Genomic DNA, 14,365 nt, shown 5'->3' with positions numbered 1-14,365 from the left:
CTTTGCTTAAACTAAAATTTTCTTGATGAAAATTTCGTTTGTTTTACAGGTGAATCTGTGCTTAAAACCATTTTATCCTCCAACTTTTTCACTTAATAAATACAATGTTTCAAGACACAAAAGACAAGTTTCAATGAATCTCTTCATTTGTTAAAGATACTGAGAAATATGTCAAGGATGTAAAATTGAAAAAAGATAAATATAACAACTATTGGATAAAAACTATTATGGTAAATAATATGAGTTCTTCAATTTCCTTCAGTGGAAGGGCTTTTAGTATACCTGGTAGAACATCAATTAAGGTAACTCAAACAAAAGTTTCTCCTCTACTTCTAGTAATATATTCAAAACTAGAAAAAGCAATGAAACAAGAAAAAGTATCAAAAAACAAAAACCTTATGGATGAAGCTTTAGAAAGAAAAGATAAGACCATCTGTAATATGCAAGGAGAAATTTGTATTTTTTTTCAACAACCCTAAAGATGTAAATCCTGATGAAATAAAGGATGTTAACATATCAGGTGAAATGACATTTCGTTCAATAGTAATTAACGATCATTTTAAAATTACCTTTAATATAAAAAATGTTGTCGTAGAATCTGATAATGAAAAAAAGTATATCGATATCGATGGTAATATACAACTGAAAGTATAGATGAATTTCAGTTTAAGTAAAGTTTTACTTTATAAATATGCTAGACTTTCCTGATTCTCCATATGACAAATTTGAGAATTGTCCTGCATGTGAAAGACGGGGATTAAACACAGAGTCAAAAGCCTATAAACAATGTATATTCTGTGATTATCTTCTAATTAATGATAATAAAAAATATAAAAAGGAAAATAATTCTTTTAGATTTACACCAAAAATGAATTACTTTACAAGATTGATTGGAGAAATGAATGTAAAGTATGAGGGTGATAACACACCTTTCCTTACAAGGGAAGAAACTGAACGTATAAGAGAAATGTTCAAAGGATTGTTGTTGTATATTATTCATGGATGTAATTTTCAGGGAAATATCAACACAAGATATTGTATAAATAAAGTAATGGATTATCTTGAAATTAAACCTGAACTTAGGATAAAATATAGAGTTTCTAAAAAAGCCAATAATAAATTAAATAACCTGTTTTTCAAATATATAAATGAATGATTTTTTACCTATTTGGGAAAATAAGATAAAATTTAACAACCATAAAAATCTCCCAAATTCATTAAGATGTCTCATAGTTGGTTCAAGTGGATGTGGAAAAACCTGCTTACTTTTAAAAATGCTCCTCACTCCCAACTTTTTAGATTATGATAATTTAATAATTTTCACAAAGTCGAGTTTTCAACCAGAGTATCAACTACTCTTACAAGGTTTTAATGCTGGTCTTCAAAAAGAAGACATAATCGGTTTATTTAAACGCCAAAAAAACCTAAATGATTATAACATTGAAGATATAATTCAACTATTTTGTGATACACAGAGATGTAAAAAGAAATCAAATCCTATAACTTGTATTCTTAGTGATAATACGGATGATATACCATCTCCCCAAGATTTGGATAAATCAAAAAAGAACCTCGTTATCTTTGATGATTGTGTTAATGAGAGAAACCAAACGGTAATGGACAGCTACTACACAAGAGGGAGACATTCTTCTTGTAATTGTATTTATCTTAGTCAATCGTACTTTCAACTTCCTCGTCGTTCCATCAGAAATAATGCTAATACTTTTATTTTATTCAAGTTAAATTCAATAGATATCAATAATTTTTGGAGAGATAATTGTTCTACATTATGTAGTAAAAAGAAATTTGAGGATTACATGAAGCACACGACTGAAAAATATAAATATATTGTTGTGAAACAAGATGAGATATTAAGGGATATATTTTTTGTTTTATAAACAATTACATATATAAATGACAACTATTATTATAAATCTTGTGTGTAAATCTGCTTCTGGAAAAAACTTTCATAAATCAAGGTTCTTGTGTAGTACAAATGAGAATATTGTAAATTTACTTAAAGAACACCCCGTGATACGCATTGTATCAACAACAACTAGAGCAATAAGACCTGGAGAAGTAAAAGGTGAAGATTATCACTATATTTCAGTGGAGGAACATATGCGATTGAGGAATGAAGGTCAAATGTTTGAGGAGGTTTCTCTTGGTACAACAAAATATTCACATTGCAAGAGTGAGTTAAGGAAACTAAAATCTGGTGGTGTTGGGATATTAGAAACTAATCCAGAAGGAACGAGACAAATTATTAAACATCTGAGTGGAGTGAAGATTTTATCATTCGGTTTTGATGTTGATGAAGAAACTCAACACAAACGTATGGAAAGCAGAGATGCAAGTATTAGTGAAGAAGAAATTACAACTCGCATTAATGTTAATTAAGAATTTGATGAAATATTTAAAGAAAAGGATTTATTTGAACACATCTACTTGAATTATGAAGAAAAGGAAAATTTCCCTGTTGATCTTTACAATTCATTAAATGATATTTTACAATAAATAAATGGACGTAAAAGAAAGAGCAAGAAGATTTAAGGAACATCAAGAGTTGGTTTCAAAAGTTGTAAAACAACAGGAAGACATAAAGAAGAAACGCAGACAGAAACTAACGGGCGAAGAAGCATTTGAAAGAAAACAAGAGAAATTTTTTAAACCACTTTTAAAAACTTCCCAAGAAAAAATGAAAGATGTTTCCACAGTTCCCACAGTAGAATATATACCCAGAAAGCTACAAATGTTAAAAGATTTCAGTCAAATGACGGAGGAAGAATTAGAGCATATTGGAGAATTAGAATATCATGATGAAGAAGTATTTCAACAACTGGAAGAGATTAATCAACCCCCTGATTATATTGTGAATGCTGTTCAAAACAATGAATATTCAGCAGATTCAAAAACCAAAGCAGGACTCATTCCAACAGAACAACCAGCAATATTTCATCTTGTTCAAGAAAAGGTATTGATATTTAATGATGAATTAAGGTTCTTAGGTTCTGCTCAACCCCCTGTTAAACTAACTCCGAGATTAATGTTTCTTCTCACAAAAGATGGAAGACAAGGTTCAACTGTGAGGGATGAATCAAAGTATATTGATAAACCATTGGATATGGAAAATAATGATGATAGAGTATATATTGATCTGCTGAACACTCTAAATTATAAGGTTATTCTTTCTGGTAAAAGTAGGAAGAATGAGAAGGAGAAACACATTATTCAGGCTTTAAGTATCCTTGGTTCAGGTGTTAGTTTTCTTCCAAATGACCCATCGCAATTAGTTAATAGACTGTTGTTGTTGTTAGGCAGTAAGAAGGCTGGAAATAACAATTGTTTTAATGAAGCATCAGCCATTTTAGACCAGTTGATGAACATGAAAATAATTAATAAATCTCAATATAAAGACATTTTATCTCATATTAAATAAGATGAGAAGCACAATCCTTAGTTTCAATTTCACAACAAGCGACCACACATCTTCATTCCCATACCCACTACAACTTGACACAACAAAAGAATATGAGGCATCTTTATTGTCCATGGAAACTTATAATACCTTATTTAATATAACTGATAAAAATGACAAGTTTAGTTATAATCCCGGAAGTGGATACAAAACGATAACAGTCTCACCCGGAGCATATGAGATTTCTCAAATATCTTCCGAAATTGCTCGTCTTATGAAAGAACAGGGTGATGAACCAAAAAATATTGTTATAAACATTCAAAAACATACTTCAAAATCAACGATTAAAGTTAAAAATAACTACAAGGTTGATTTCACAATTGATAATTCATTTAGAGAGTTATTGGGTTTCTCCTCAAAAAAGATTGAAACTAATGGGACGTTTTACAGTGATAATGTCATTCAAATATCCTCAGGAATAAATTCGGTGTTAATTCACTGTGATTTGATTGATGGTGCTTATAATGATGGAAAAAAAGCAAATACAATATTTTCATTCAGCGCATACTCAACCCCAATTGGTTATAAATTCAATATGGAACCCAAAAATTTGGTTTATCTACCTGTGTCAGGAAAAACCATACACAGAGTAAATTTTAGGATAACCGACCAAGATAATTGTGTGATTTCTTTTAATGGAGAAGTTATATCTCTCAGAATTCACCTACGTGAAGTTTTCCAATAAATAAATATGATGGTTATTGTGAGGAAACACGAGTTGGGAAAATATAAAATAATTACAGGGGATGGGATGTTCCTTTCCCCATACTACAAGGGTGAAGGTATGTATCTTGGTAGAGGATACTATAAACCTAAGAGACAAAGGGGTGTTGGACATCAATTTAGAGGAGATGGGATAATTGATACTCTCATGGGTATTGGTTCAACTATTCTTAAACATAAAGATCTAATTGGTTCAACTGCTTCTGCTGTGGGAAATGTAGCAGGTGCTGTAAAGAGTATAAAAGATGCTCAGAAGGAATCTCATAAATTACAAGCAATAAAAGAAATTAAGAAAGGCAAAACTCAGTTGTCCCCCCAAGAACGACAGAAAATAATTCAAATACTTGGATCAGGGTTTCAAAAGTTTTAACATCTTTTTTCCTAAATAAATACAAGTATGGAAGCAATTGATAGTATCTATGATTTGGATGATACTATTATTATCTCAAACTCCACTAAAAAAGAAGATTACTTCAAGGTAAATGCAATAACTGGAACAGACTGGAATACGAATGGTACAAAAAGTTTTGAAATAAATAATCAACAAACCTATTTGAATCTCTCCGAAAGTTTCTTGTTGTGTAAATTTAAATTCACTAAAGCTGGGAATAACACAAACGCTACACTTGTAAATGATTTCTTCTGGAAAATGTTTGATAGTGTGCGTTTGTATATTGGAACACAAGAAGTTGAAGCGGTTGATTATGTCTCTGCTGTATCTGAAATGATAAAATTTACACTCTATACATTCAGTGATAGAATGGGAAAGGGGTCTGTCGAAGGTTTTATTCCTGATATGTCAAGGGGAACAAACACAGACCCTGGATATATTCAAAGGAAAGGAGCGTATAATGATGATACAAAAGCAGAAAATAGTTTTACTGTGGCGGTTCCTCTTAAAGGTATATTTGGATTTTGTGATCATGATAAAGTTCTGTATGGTCTTAAAATTAGATTTCAACTGCAAAGGAATGATAATGAAAATCGATTGCTTTTTGGTGTTGCTAGTGCTTTTGGTGAACAGAATAAATTTGTAATTGAGGAGATGAGTTGGTATATCAGTGAATATACTCCTAATCTTAAAACAGAAGAGATGTTGAATCGAAGACTTAACTCAAAGAAACCACTCAGTGTATCATACCTCAAAAGAAGATGTCAACACGTTAAACTCAATCAAACTACTTACACGTGGAATTTGGGTGTTCTGGAAGGAAAGCCACGATATCTGTGGATCATTTTTAAAAAGCCAGATGGTGATACTGCGACTGATAAGAATAATGCATTGAGTGATAATGCTAAGGTGAAACAACTTCGCGTTTCTCTAGATGGAACATTTTATCCACGAGATAGATTGGAAATTAATTGGGAAAAAAATGATTTTGCTGAAGCATACAAGTCTTACCAAAAGGTGTGTGAAAGTAAAGGAAATAAAGAACCTATTTTGGATATGACAGCATTTAAAAGTTTGTATACAATCTATGCGTTTGACCTGAGCGCAAAAGGAAACTATAAAGTCTAATCGAGTGGATACTTCCCGATACATTGAAAGAGGAGAGAGTGAAGAAGTTGATACATATTGTTTGCTTTTGGAAGAAACAGAATTGCAGATTAATACAGATAATGGTGTGATGATTAGTCTCACATAATTTTTTGTTAAATAAATGAGTGGCAAAGTACCAACTGGGGTATATGTTAATCAAATCAATCTTCATAAACTATCATCTTGTGTTCAAAATCAAAAGCCTTGTACGATTAACGTTAATACAATTCAGAGAAAAGGAGCAGTAAGAATTGATGTTTTGCTCACAAGAGAACAGGTTAAAATCTTGAATGACACTGGCTCACTTAAAATTAAAATGACAAAACCAATGTTGAAAAAATATTCAATAAGAGAGACGAGTGGAGGATTTCTCCCATTTCTAATTCCTTTATTTGCTGGTTTAAGTGCGGTTGGAGCATTGACGGGTGGTATTTCAACAGCGGTGAAAACTGCCAACGAAAGGAAGGCTCAACTCCAGGCTCAAAAAGAATTGGAAAGACATAACAGAGAGTTGGAGAAACAAATTAGTGGAAGTGGCGTAATTGTAGATTTTGCTGAAAAAACTTGAAGGTCTGCCTGATAAAGCGAGATTGTTAGTTGGAGATATGCTTTCTTCTATTGCACAAGCAGGTGTAAAATTAACGAAAAGAGGTAATGGATTATATCTTTCTAATAAATAAATGAGCATTGATGAGTGGTTGGAAAAATTTGGAAAGAATACAACATCAAATTTACAACTTGTCAAATATTGGAAGAAATTAAAAATCCATAATATGGTTATTTGTATGAGAGATGAATTAACAAATGTGCCGAAACATACAAAGAATATTATTATGAACTTAGAAGATAATAATGGGAACGGTTCTCATTGGGTTTGTATTTTTAATAGTCAAGACAAATATTATTTTTATAGTTTTGGCCTTCCACCACCTGTTGAAGTTATAAAATTCTTACAGAATGGTGTTTATCAAACATTTCAAGTCCAAGAATTAAATTCCAAGTGTTGTGGTCAATTATGTCTATATGTATTATTTCAACTCAACAAAAATAAAAATTTTTATGATATTATTTTTAATCTAATATAAATGACTTATGTTGGTAAAGATGGTTCTATCTTTGGTGTATCTCAAGAACTGGATATTGATTTATCAAATTATTACACAAAGGCACAGGCTGAACGACATAAATATAATATAACCAAAAATATTAACTTGAAAAATGCTTTTAAATTAAAAAATTATCCAAGCCCGACTGACGCGAATGACTTGGTGAGATTAAGCGATTTATCACAATATATCTCCTTAAATAAAACGGCTGTGTATTCCAAAGATACAGAAGTGTTGATATTATCTCCAGGTCATACAGAATTCACAGTTCGAATTAAAATAAATTTTTATAAAGAAGGACGTATCGTTTGTATGAGAATAGAACAATGGGGGTATGATATGAATGATTTAGGGTATAATTGGTCATTTAAAATTAACCTCGAAGACCTGGAACAATTAAATCAGTCTCTTAAGGAAGAATATTATCCACTTGGTATCGAGAATGAGTTTTGTGGGTCCACGATTAGTAAACAACAAATAAAAGAATTTAATAAGGGTAAATATAATAATGGTTTTGCCCTTGTTTATCTCATGAAAACAGAAAAAACAGGATTATATATAATAAGTAAGGAAATACAAAATGATTGAACTATGGGAAGATGGGGAGGTGTTTCGTGCCATAATATTATTCTAACATATATTTCTAATACATAAATGACAGCAAGAAGGCTTCAAAAAAATTATCATTTCTGTGTCCAAGCATACCTTCAAGAAAAGGGTATTCGGTATTTTAATAAATATGTTCTACAACATAAGAATGAGGTATTTTCAATAAAAGATTGGCATTATGCTGATGTTGATAAACCGACAACTTTAGATTTAATTAGAATGTTAAATAATGAAAAAATTATAAAGTTAAGAAAAGGTAAGGCTCTTTTAGAAATTCAAAAGAAATTTTATTGGTTTCCTGTTGTAAAAAGAATTATTTTCGATGCAGGAATAACAAGAAATCCTAATGAATATATGTATGATATTCTATGGGGTGTATGCAATTCAAGGATAATAAGGGATGAGGAAGGAGTTGAAGAAGAGAGGGAAGAGGAGGAAAATGAGAAGAGAGAGAAGGAGGAGAGGGAGAAGAAAGAGAAGGAGGAAAGAGAGAAGAGAGAGAAGGAGGAGAGGGAGAAGAAAGAGGAGGAAAAAGAGAAGAGAGAGAGGGAGGAGAGGGAGAAGAAAGAGAAGGAGGAAAAAGAGAAGAGAGAGAGGGAGGAGAGGGAGGAAAGAGCGAGACAAAATAAATATCAAAATATGGAAACCAGTGAGATTCAAAAAAGATTGGTGGTATTACAGAAAATAACTCAACCCACCGAGGAGGAAAACAAAGAATTGACAAGTCTATTTGCAATATTTTCTTCAAGACTATTGACATCGTCAAGATATTCATTTTTAATTCAAGTTTTTTCTTAAATAAATGGAGGAGAGAGTGAAGGCATTTCTTAGGATTCTTTATGTTTTAAAAATTAAGATTCAAATGTGCATGTTGGAAACTAAAAAGGTTTTTGCACTCTGCAGGACTTTTTCACGTAAATAAATGAGTTATTGTCTCAAATGTAAAAAGAAAACTAATACTAAAAATATTTCATATATTAAAAGTAAAAATAACAGGGTTATCCAAAAAGGTATATGTTCGGTGTGTGGTTCAAAAAAAAATCAATTTATCTCCAAACACAAACTCGGAGGAGATATACAAAAGTTTTTGTCAGGAAGTAAATTTACAACTACTGGAATACCAGGGGAATTACATCTTCCAGGGTATTCTTTCTGTGGTCCAGGCACAAACTTGGATAAAAGATTAGATGAGGCAGACAATCCTAAATCCTGGAGTCAGCCTATATAATAGAGTTGTTGAAGTGTGCATGAGACACGATATTGATTATGGGAATACCACAACGTTGGAAGAAAAGCATTAAGCCGATAGAGAAATGTTGTATAATTTGTCTCTGATACAACATCCAACCTTGAGAGAAAAAGTTGATCGGTTCATTGTGAAGAAGATGATCAGTGCTAAATTGAAACTTGGACTTGGAAATTCAAAAAACTTGTAAGCTCTAATGATGCCATTCAGACTGAAGAGCAATTAGCTGATGAATTACATAAACCAATATTCACAAAGTTATAGAGAAGGAAAGTTTATTCCAAGGAAGTAGATTATATCTGGTCTGCTGATTTGATTGAACTCAATAATGATAAGGGGTACAAGTATGCTTTAACCGTTATTGATTTGAGGAGTAGATATGTGTGGGTTGTCCCTTTAAAAAACAAAACAGGTAATACTCTTATGTTCGACTTTCAACAGATATTTAATAAAAGTAAGAGAAAACCTGAAAAAATTGTGGACTGATGAGGGTAGAGAGTTTTATAACAAGACATTTATGAATTTTCTAAAAAATAACAGTATTACATTATACAGTACCTTTAATGAAGGGAAGGCAGTTGTTGTTGAACGTTTTAATCGTACCTTAAAAGAGAGACTATATAAAAAATTCACACAACTCGGTTCACAACAATGGTCATCTTTTATTCAGGATATTGTGGATAAGTATAATGACACGATTCACACGGCAACAAATATGAAACCATCAGAAACATTTACAAAATTAAAATATGAAAAAGAGATTAATGTCAGAAAACCTAAGTTCAAAGTTGGTGATATCGTAAGAATATATAGGTGGAAATCTCATTTTGAAAAAGGTTATGCGAAAAGATGGACCAACGAGCTTTTTAAAATTGTTGATGTAATAGATACGGTTCCTTGGACTTATAAGATATATGATTTGGAAGGGGAAGAGATTTTAGGTTCATTTTATTCACAGGAATTACAAAAGACAAAGATAAATTGAAATTTTTTGACTCCGCCCCTTTTTAACTCCACCCACACAAACCCCGCCCACACAAGCCCCGCCCACACAAACCCCACACAAACCCCACCACATACAAACCCCACACAAGCTCCAATAAATTGAAATTTTTTGACTCCGCCCCTTTTTAACTCCACCCACACAAACCCCGCCCACACAAGCCCCGCCCACACAAACCCCACACAAACCCCACACAAACCCCACCACACACAAACCCCACACAAGCTCCAATAAATTGAAATTTTTTGACTCCGCCCCTTTTTAACTCCACCCACACAAACCCCGCCCACACAAGCCCCGCCCACACAAACCCCACACAAACCCCGCCCACACAAACCCCACACAAACCCCACCACATACAAACCCCACACAAGCTCCAATAAATTGAAATTTTTTGACTCCGCCCCTTTTTAACTCCACCCACACAAACCCCGCCCACACAAGCCCCACCCACACAAACCCCACACAAACCCCACCCCACACAAACCCCACACAAGCTCCACACAAGCTCCACACAAGCTCCACACAAGCTCCACACACACACAAGCTCCACCCATATTCACATAATTAGTGATTAGTTAATTAGTTCCCCCACACACAACATGTTTATTTAATTAAAAAATTATCCACCCATCCACACAAGCTCCACTCATCCACCCATCCACCAATCTCTCCACCCATCCATTGATCCACACAAACCTCATCCACATTCGCACCTCCCACATAAGCTCCACCCACATAAACCCCTGCCCACATAAACTCTGCCCACATAAACCCCTCCCACATAAGTCCTGTCTACACAAGCTCCACACAAAAACTCCACACACATAAACCCTGTCCACGTAAACCCCTCCCACACAAGCTCCACCCACATAAACCCCGCCCACACACATCCCGACCACACAAGCCCCACCGAAGCCCCGCCCACATAAGCCCCACCCTCACAAGCCCCACCCACATAAACCCCTCCCACACAAGCCCCACCCACATAAACCCCGCCCACACACACCCCGCCCACACAAGCCCCACCGAAGCCCCGCCCACACAAGCTCCACCCACATAAACCCCTCCCACACAAGCCCCTCCCACACAAGCCCCACCCCCCTCATCCCCCCTGTGCGCCCCCCACCTTTGACCCACCACCTCCCTCATCCCATCCCCCACCCTTCCCCACACACACACATGGGGAGGGGAGGGATGGGATGAGGGGGTGATGGGTTATTGGGGGGGCGCACCTACCCTCCCTTCATGTTTTGATCCTCTTCTTGTAATTCAGAATCAAGTAATTGTATACAAAACAAATATAATTTATTAATATTGAAAATATTAAATATTCATTTGCGAGAATGTATAATCTTTCCCAGCAATCTTCTCCAGATGTCTTGTGATTTCGAAACTCAGACACCATATTCTGTTTTGAAACAAAAAGTGGATAATAATTACATGGTAATATGAGTAAGCCTCGTTGACCACTGAATTAACACACCAGGAGGCCGACTCAGCCTGTCATCCTTTCAAGGTCAATAAAATTAATTCCAGTGTACTGACAAAACCGCGTTCAAACTAATGATGCAACCAACATTAGACGACATTCTTAAGAGAGAGTGATATTAATAATAATTCAGAAATATTTACCTCCAGAAAATCATGTGTTGTACAAGATTGCTTCAACAGCTGATGTTGTGCGATAGTGCTGAAAAAAAAAAATAATAAGTCAAGGGTATAGATGAAGAGACAGAAAGACAGGGAAAGCAACACACACACACACACACACACACACACACACACACACACACACACACACACACACACACACACACACACACACACACACACACACACACACACACACACACACACACACACACACACACAGACACACAGACACACATAGACACACGTGTCTCACCATTGGTTTAATTCATTCGAGATCAGAGACCAGTCATTATAAATCATTGATCTCTTCAATAAGAGCAGAGAGAGGTAGGTAGAAAGACAGACACACACACACACACACACACACACACACACACACACACACACACACACACACACACACACACACACACACACACACGTGTCTCACCATTGGTTTAATTCCTTCGAGATCAGAGGACGTGATAAGACTTCGTGCCACTCATTGAAAATGTCTTTCAATTCTCTTCTAAAATCATTGATCTCTTCAATAAGAGTATTAATTTCATGAACCACGTCGTGATACGTAAACTCAATTTCTTCCAATGCCCTGTCAGGGAAAAAATATATATATATATATATCAGAATTATCATGATTTAATTAATAATCATTTGCTTCATCGTTCAAAGAGAAAACCAAACACAAACTTACCAACTCTGTAGTAAGCTTTTGTCTTCATCGGAAGAAAGATCATCCATGTCTCAGTTGTAAAAATGAAAATCCCGTCTGGCAGAAACTTTGTCTGGTGAATCACTTATAAGGCAACGACGAGGAAATTCCCTAAGCATTGGGTGCGGCCACAGGAAATGACAGCTTGGAAAATAACTGGGCGATTTTATGAATCATTTACAAAACATACTTAAAATGGTTTTGATTCAAATGTTTTCAGTTCGTGTTCTGAGATAAAATATAAACACGAGACCTTGTCTCACAGAATAGTTCCTATTTTTTCACAGCATGACTGTCTAAAACCACACAGCAAGACCGTGTCAAAAAACACTTCCTCATTTTCACGGCATGAACTGAAAACATTTGAAACAAAACTTTTTTTATGGCGTGGTTTATACACAAAAATGATTTGCAACTCGGGCGGTGGTCAGATGAGATCATTAAGAGAAGTTTATCATTTCATAATGGCACAAAAGGGGTATCTTAAAAAATATAAAGATTCAAATGTTTTGTTTGTCAATATTTTAGATGGGGATTATTGTGCAAAGAAAATTAAACTATTGAAGGAATTTGAGAATGAACAAATCTTTATAGGTTCAATGAGTGAGCTGATCAACCTCCAGGTTAAAGGGGAAACAAATAAATATACCTTGGGATAGCCTGGTTATATATATATATATATATATATATATATATATATATATATATATATATATATATATATATATATATATATATATATATATATATATATATATATATATATATATATATATATATATATATATATATATATATATATATATATATATATATATATATATATATATATATATATATATATATATATATATATATATATATATATATATATATATATATATATATATATATATATATATATATATATACAAAGCCTGGTGTTGGCTTAGTGGTTAGGGTGGCGGCTTGGGATCCCAGTGTCCCGAGTTCGAATCCCGCTCAGCTGCTGAATTAACACCAGGGGGTTGACTCAGCCTGTCATCCTTCCGAGGTCGGCGAAATGAGTACCAGTATACTGGTCCCGGTGTATGCCCCGGTTAGAATAGGTGTACCATATACCTGTGTTGTAAGAGGCGTCCAGGAAGGGCATCCGACCATAAAACATTGCCTCACAAAAAGCCAAACCCCTGCACAGCAGGGAAAAACGGATAAAAAGGGGGTTTATTTTTAGGGAAAAAAAAAGGGAATCGCTGAAAATCCCCCATTCATTTACATGGGGAAAAGTGAGCTAGAACCAGTATATTCACCCTACTTACATATCTCTACATATCTCAAAAATCTCTACATCTCTCCACATCTATCTATAATTCCAGTAATCTCTGTGTGTGTGTCTGTGTGTCTGTCTGTGTGTATGTGTCTGTATGTGACAGCAGTTTCTTGAATACCGCCAGTCCAATCGGATTGAAACTTGCCAGGAATATTGCCGGGGCCCCGCGGATGTGCCTTTTCAAGGTTTGATGTCAATTGGACAAGCAGTTCCCAAGTTACGGCCATTTATCTGTCGACGTCACAATTCTTCTTCTTCTTCTTCTTCTTCTTCTTCTTCTTCTTCTTCTTCTTCTTCTTCTTCTTCTTCTTCGTTTGCTATGACATCCCCATTGACGCTGGGGACAATTGACGCTGGGGAAAATGTGCCTTTTCAAGGTTTGATATCATTCTTCATCCATTTCAGCTGTTTCCCAAGGTTTGAATTAATTGTTCAAATTATTCATTAATCCCAAGGTTTGGGGGGGGGGGTGAGAGAGAAGGGACGAGAGAGAGAGGGCATCACAATTTGAGAGAAGAGGGGGTGAGAGAGGGGTGGGAGAGGGGGGAGGAGAGAGGAGGGGTGAGACTAGGGGGGAGAGGGGATGAGAGAGGTAGATATGTCGAGATCTGTAGAGAGTCAATCGGCGGACGAGCGGTTCCCAAGTTACGGCCATTTATCTGTCGACCAATGATAAGACACGGTGCTATGACATCACGAATGATGTCACAATTAATGTTTATTTACTTGTTTTTTTCTTGCACGATTGACGGTTCGCTCTGATTGAAACTTGCCAGGAATATTGCTGGGGACTCGCGGATGTGCCTTTTTAAGGTTTGATATTAATCAGACGAGCGGTTCCCAAGATATGGCCATTTATTTAGCAAACCAATGACAGGACATGGTGCTAGAACGTCATGCATGACGTCACAATTAATGTTTATTTATTTATTTGTTTATTTGTTATTTGTTTTTTGTGAATACATTTGTGAATACATTTACAGAGC

At 34.8% G+C, this 14,365-nt stretch overlaps 1 long non-coding RNA gene across 1 annotated transcript; it reads right to left on the bottom strand.

Moving 5' to 3' along the window:
* Positions 1 to 10,932: 10,932 nt before the first annotated feature.
* Positions 10,933 to 11,960, bottom strand: LOC147035855 (uncharacterized). Its single transcript, XR_015049094.1, has 3 exons — positions 11,792 to 11,960; positions 11,341 to 11,398; positions 10,933 to 11,116 (listed from the first exon to the last, which is right to left on the bottom strand). It is a non-coding gene; the product is annotated as an uncharacterized LOC147035855 (long non-coding RNA).
* Between the last annotated feature and the right edge of the window lie 2,405 nt (positions 11,961 to 14,365).

The sequence above is a fragment of the Eptatretus burgeri genome, chromosome 1 (genome assembly GCF_056783735.1).
Source record: "Eptatretus burgeri isolate ZD-2024b chromosome 1, Ebu_testis_v1, whole genome shotgun sequence".
Taxonomy (NCBI): Eukaryota; Metazoa; Chordata; class Myxini; order Myxiniformes; family Myxinidae; genus Eptatretus; species Eptatretus burgeri.
The sequence above is the reverse complement of the archived record's forward strand: the minus strand, read 5'-3'. Positions and strand labels throughout refer to the sequence as shown.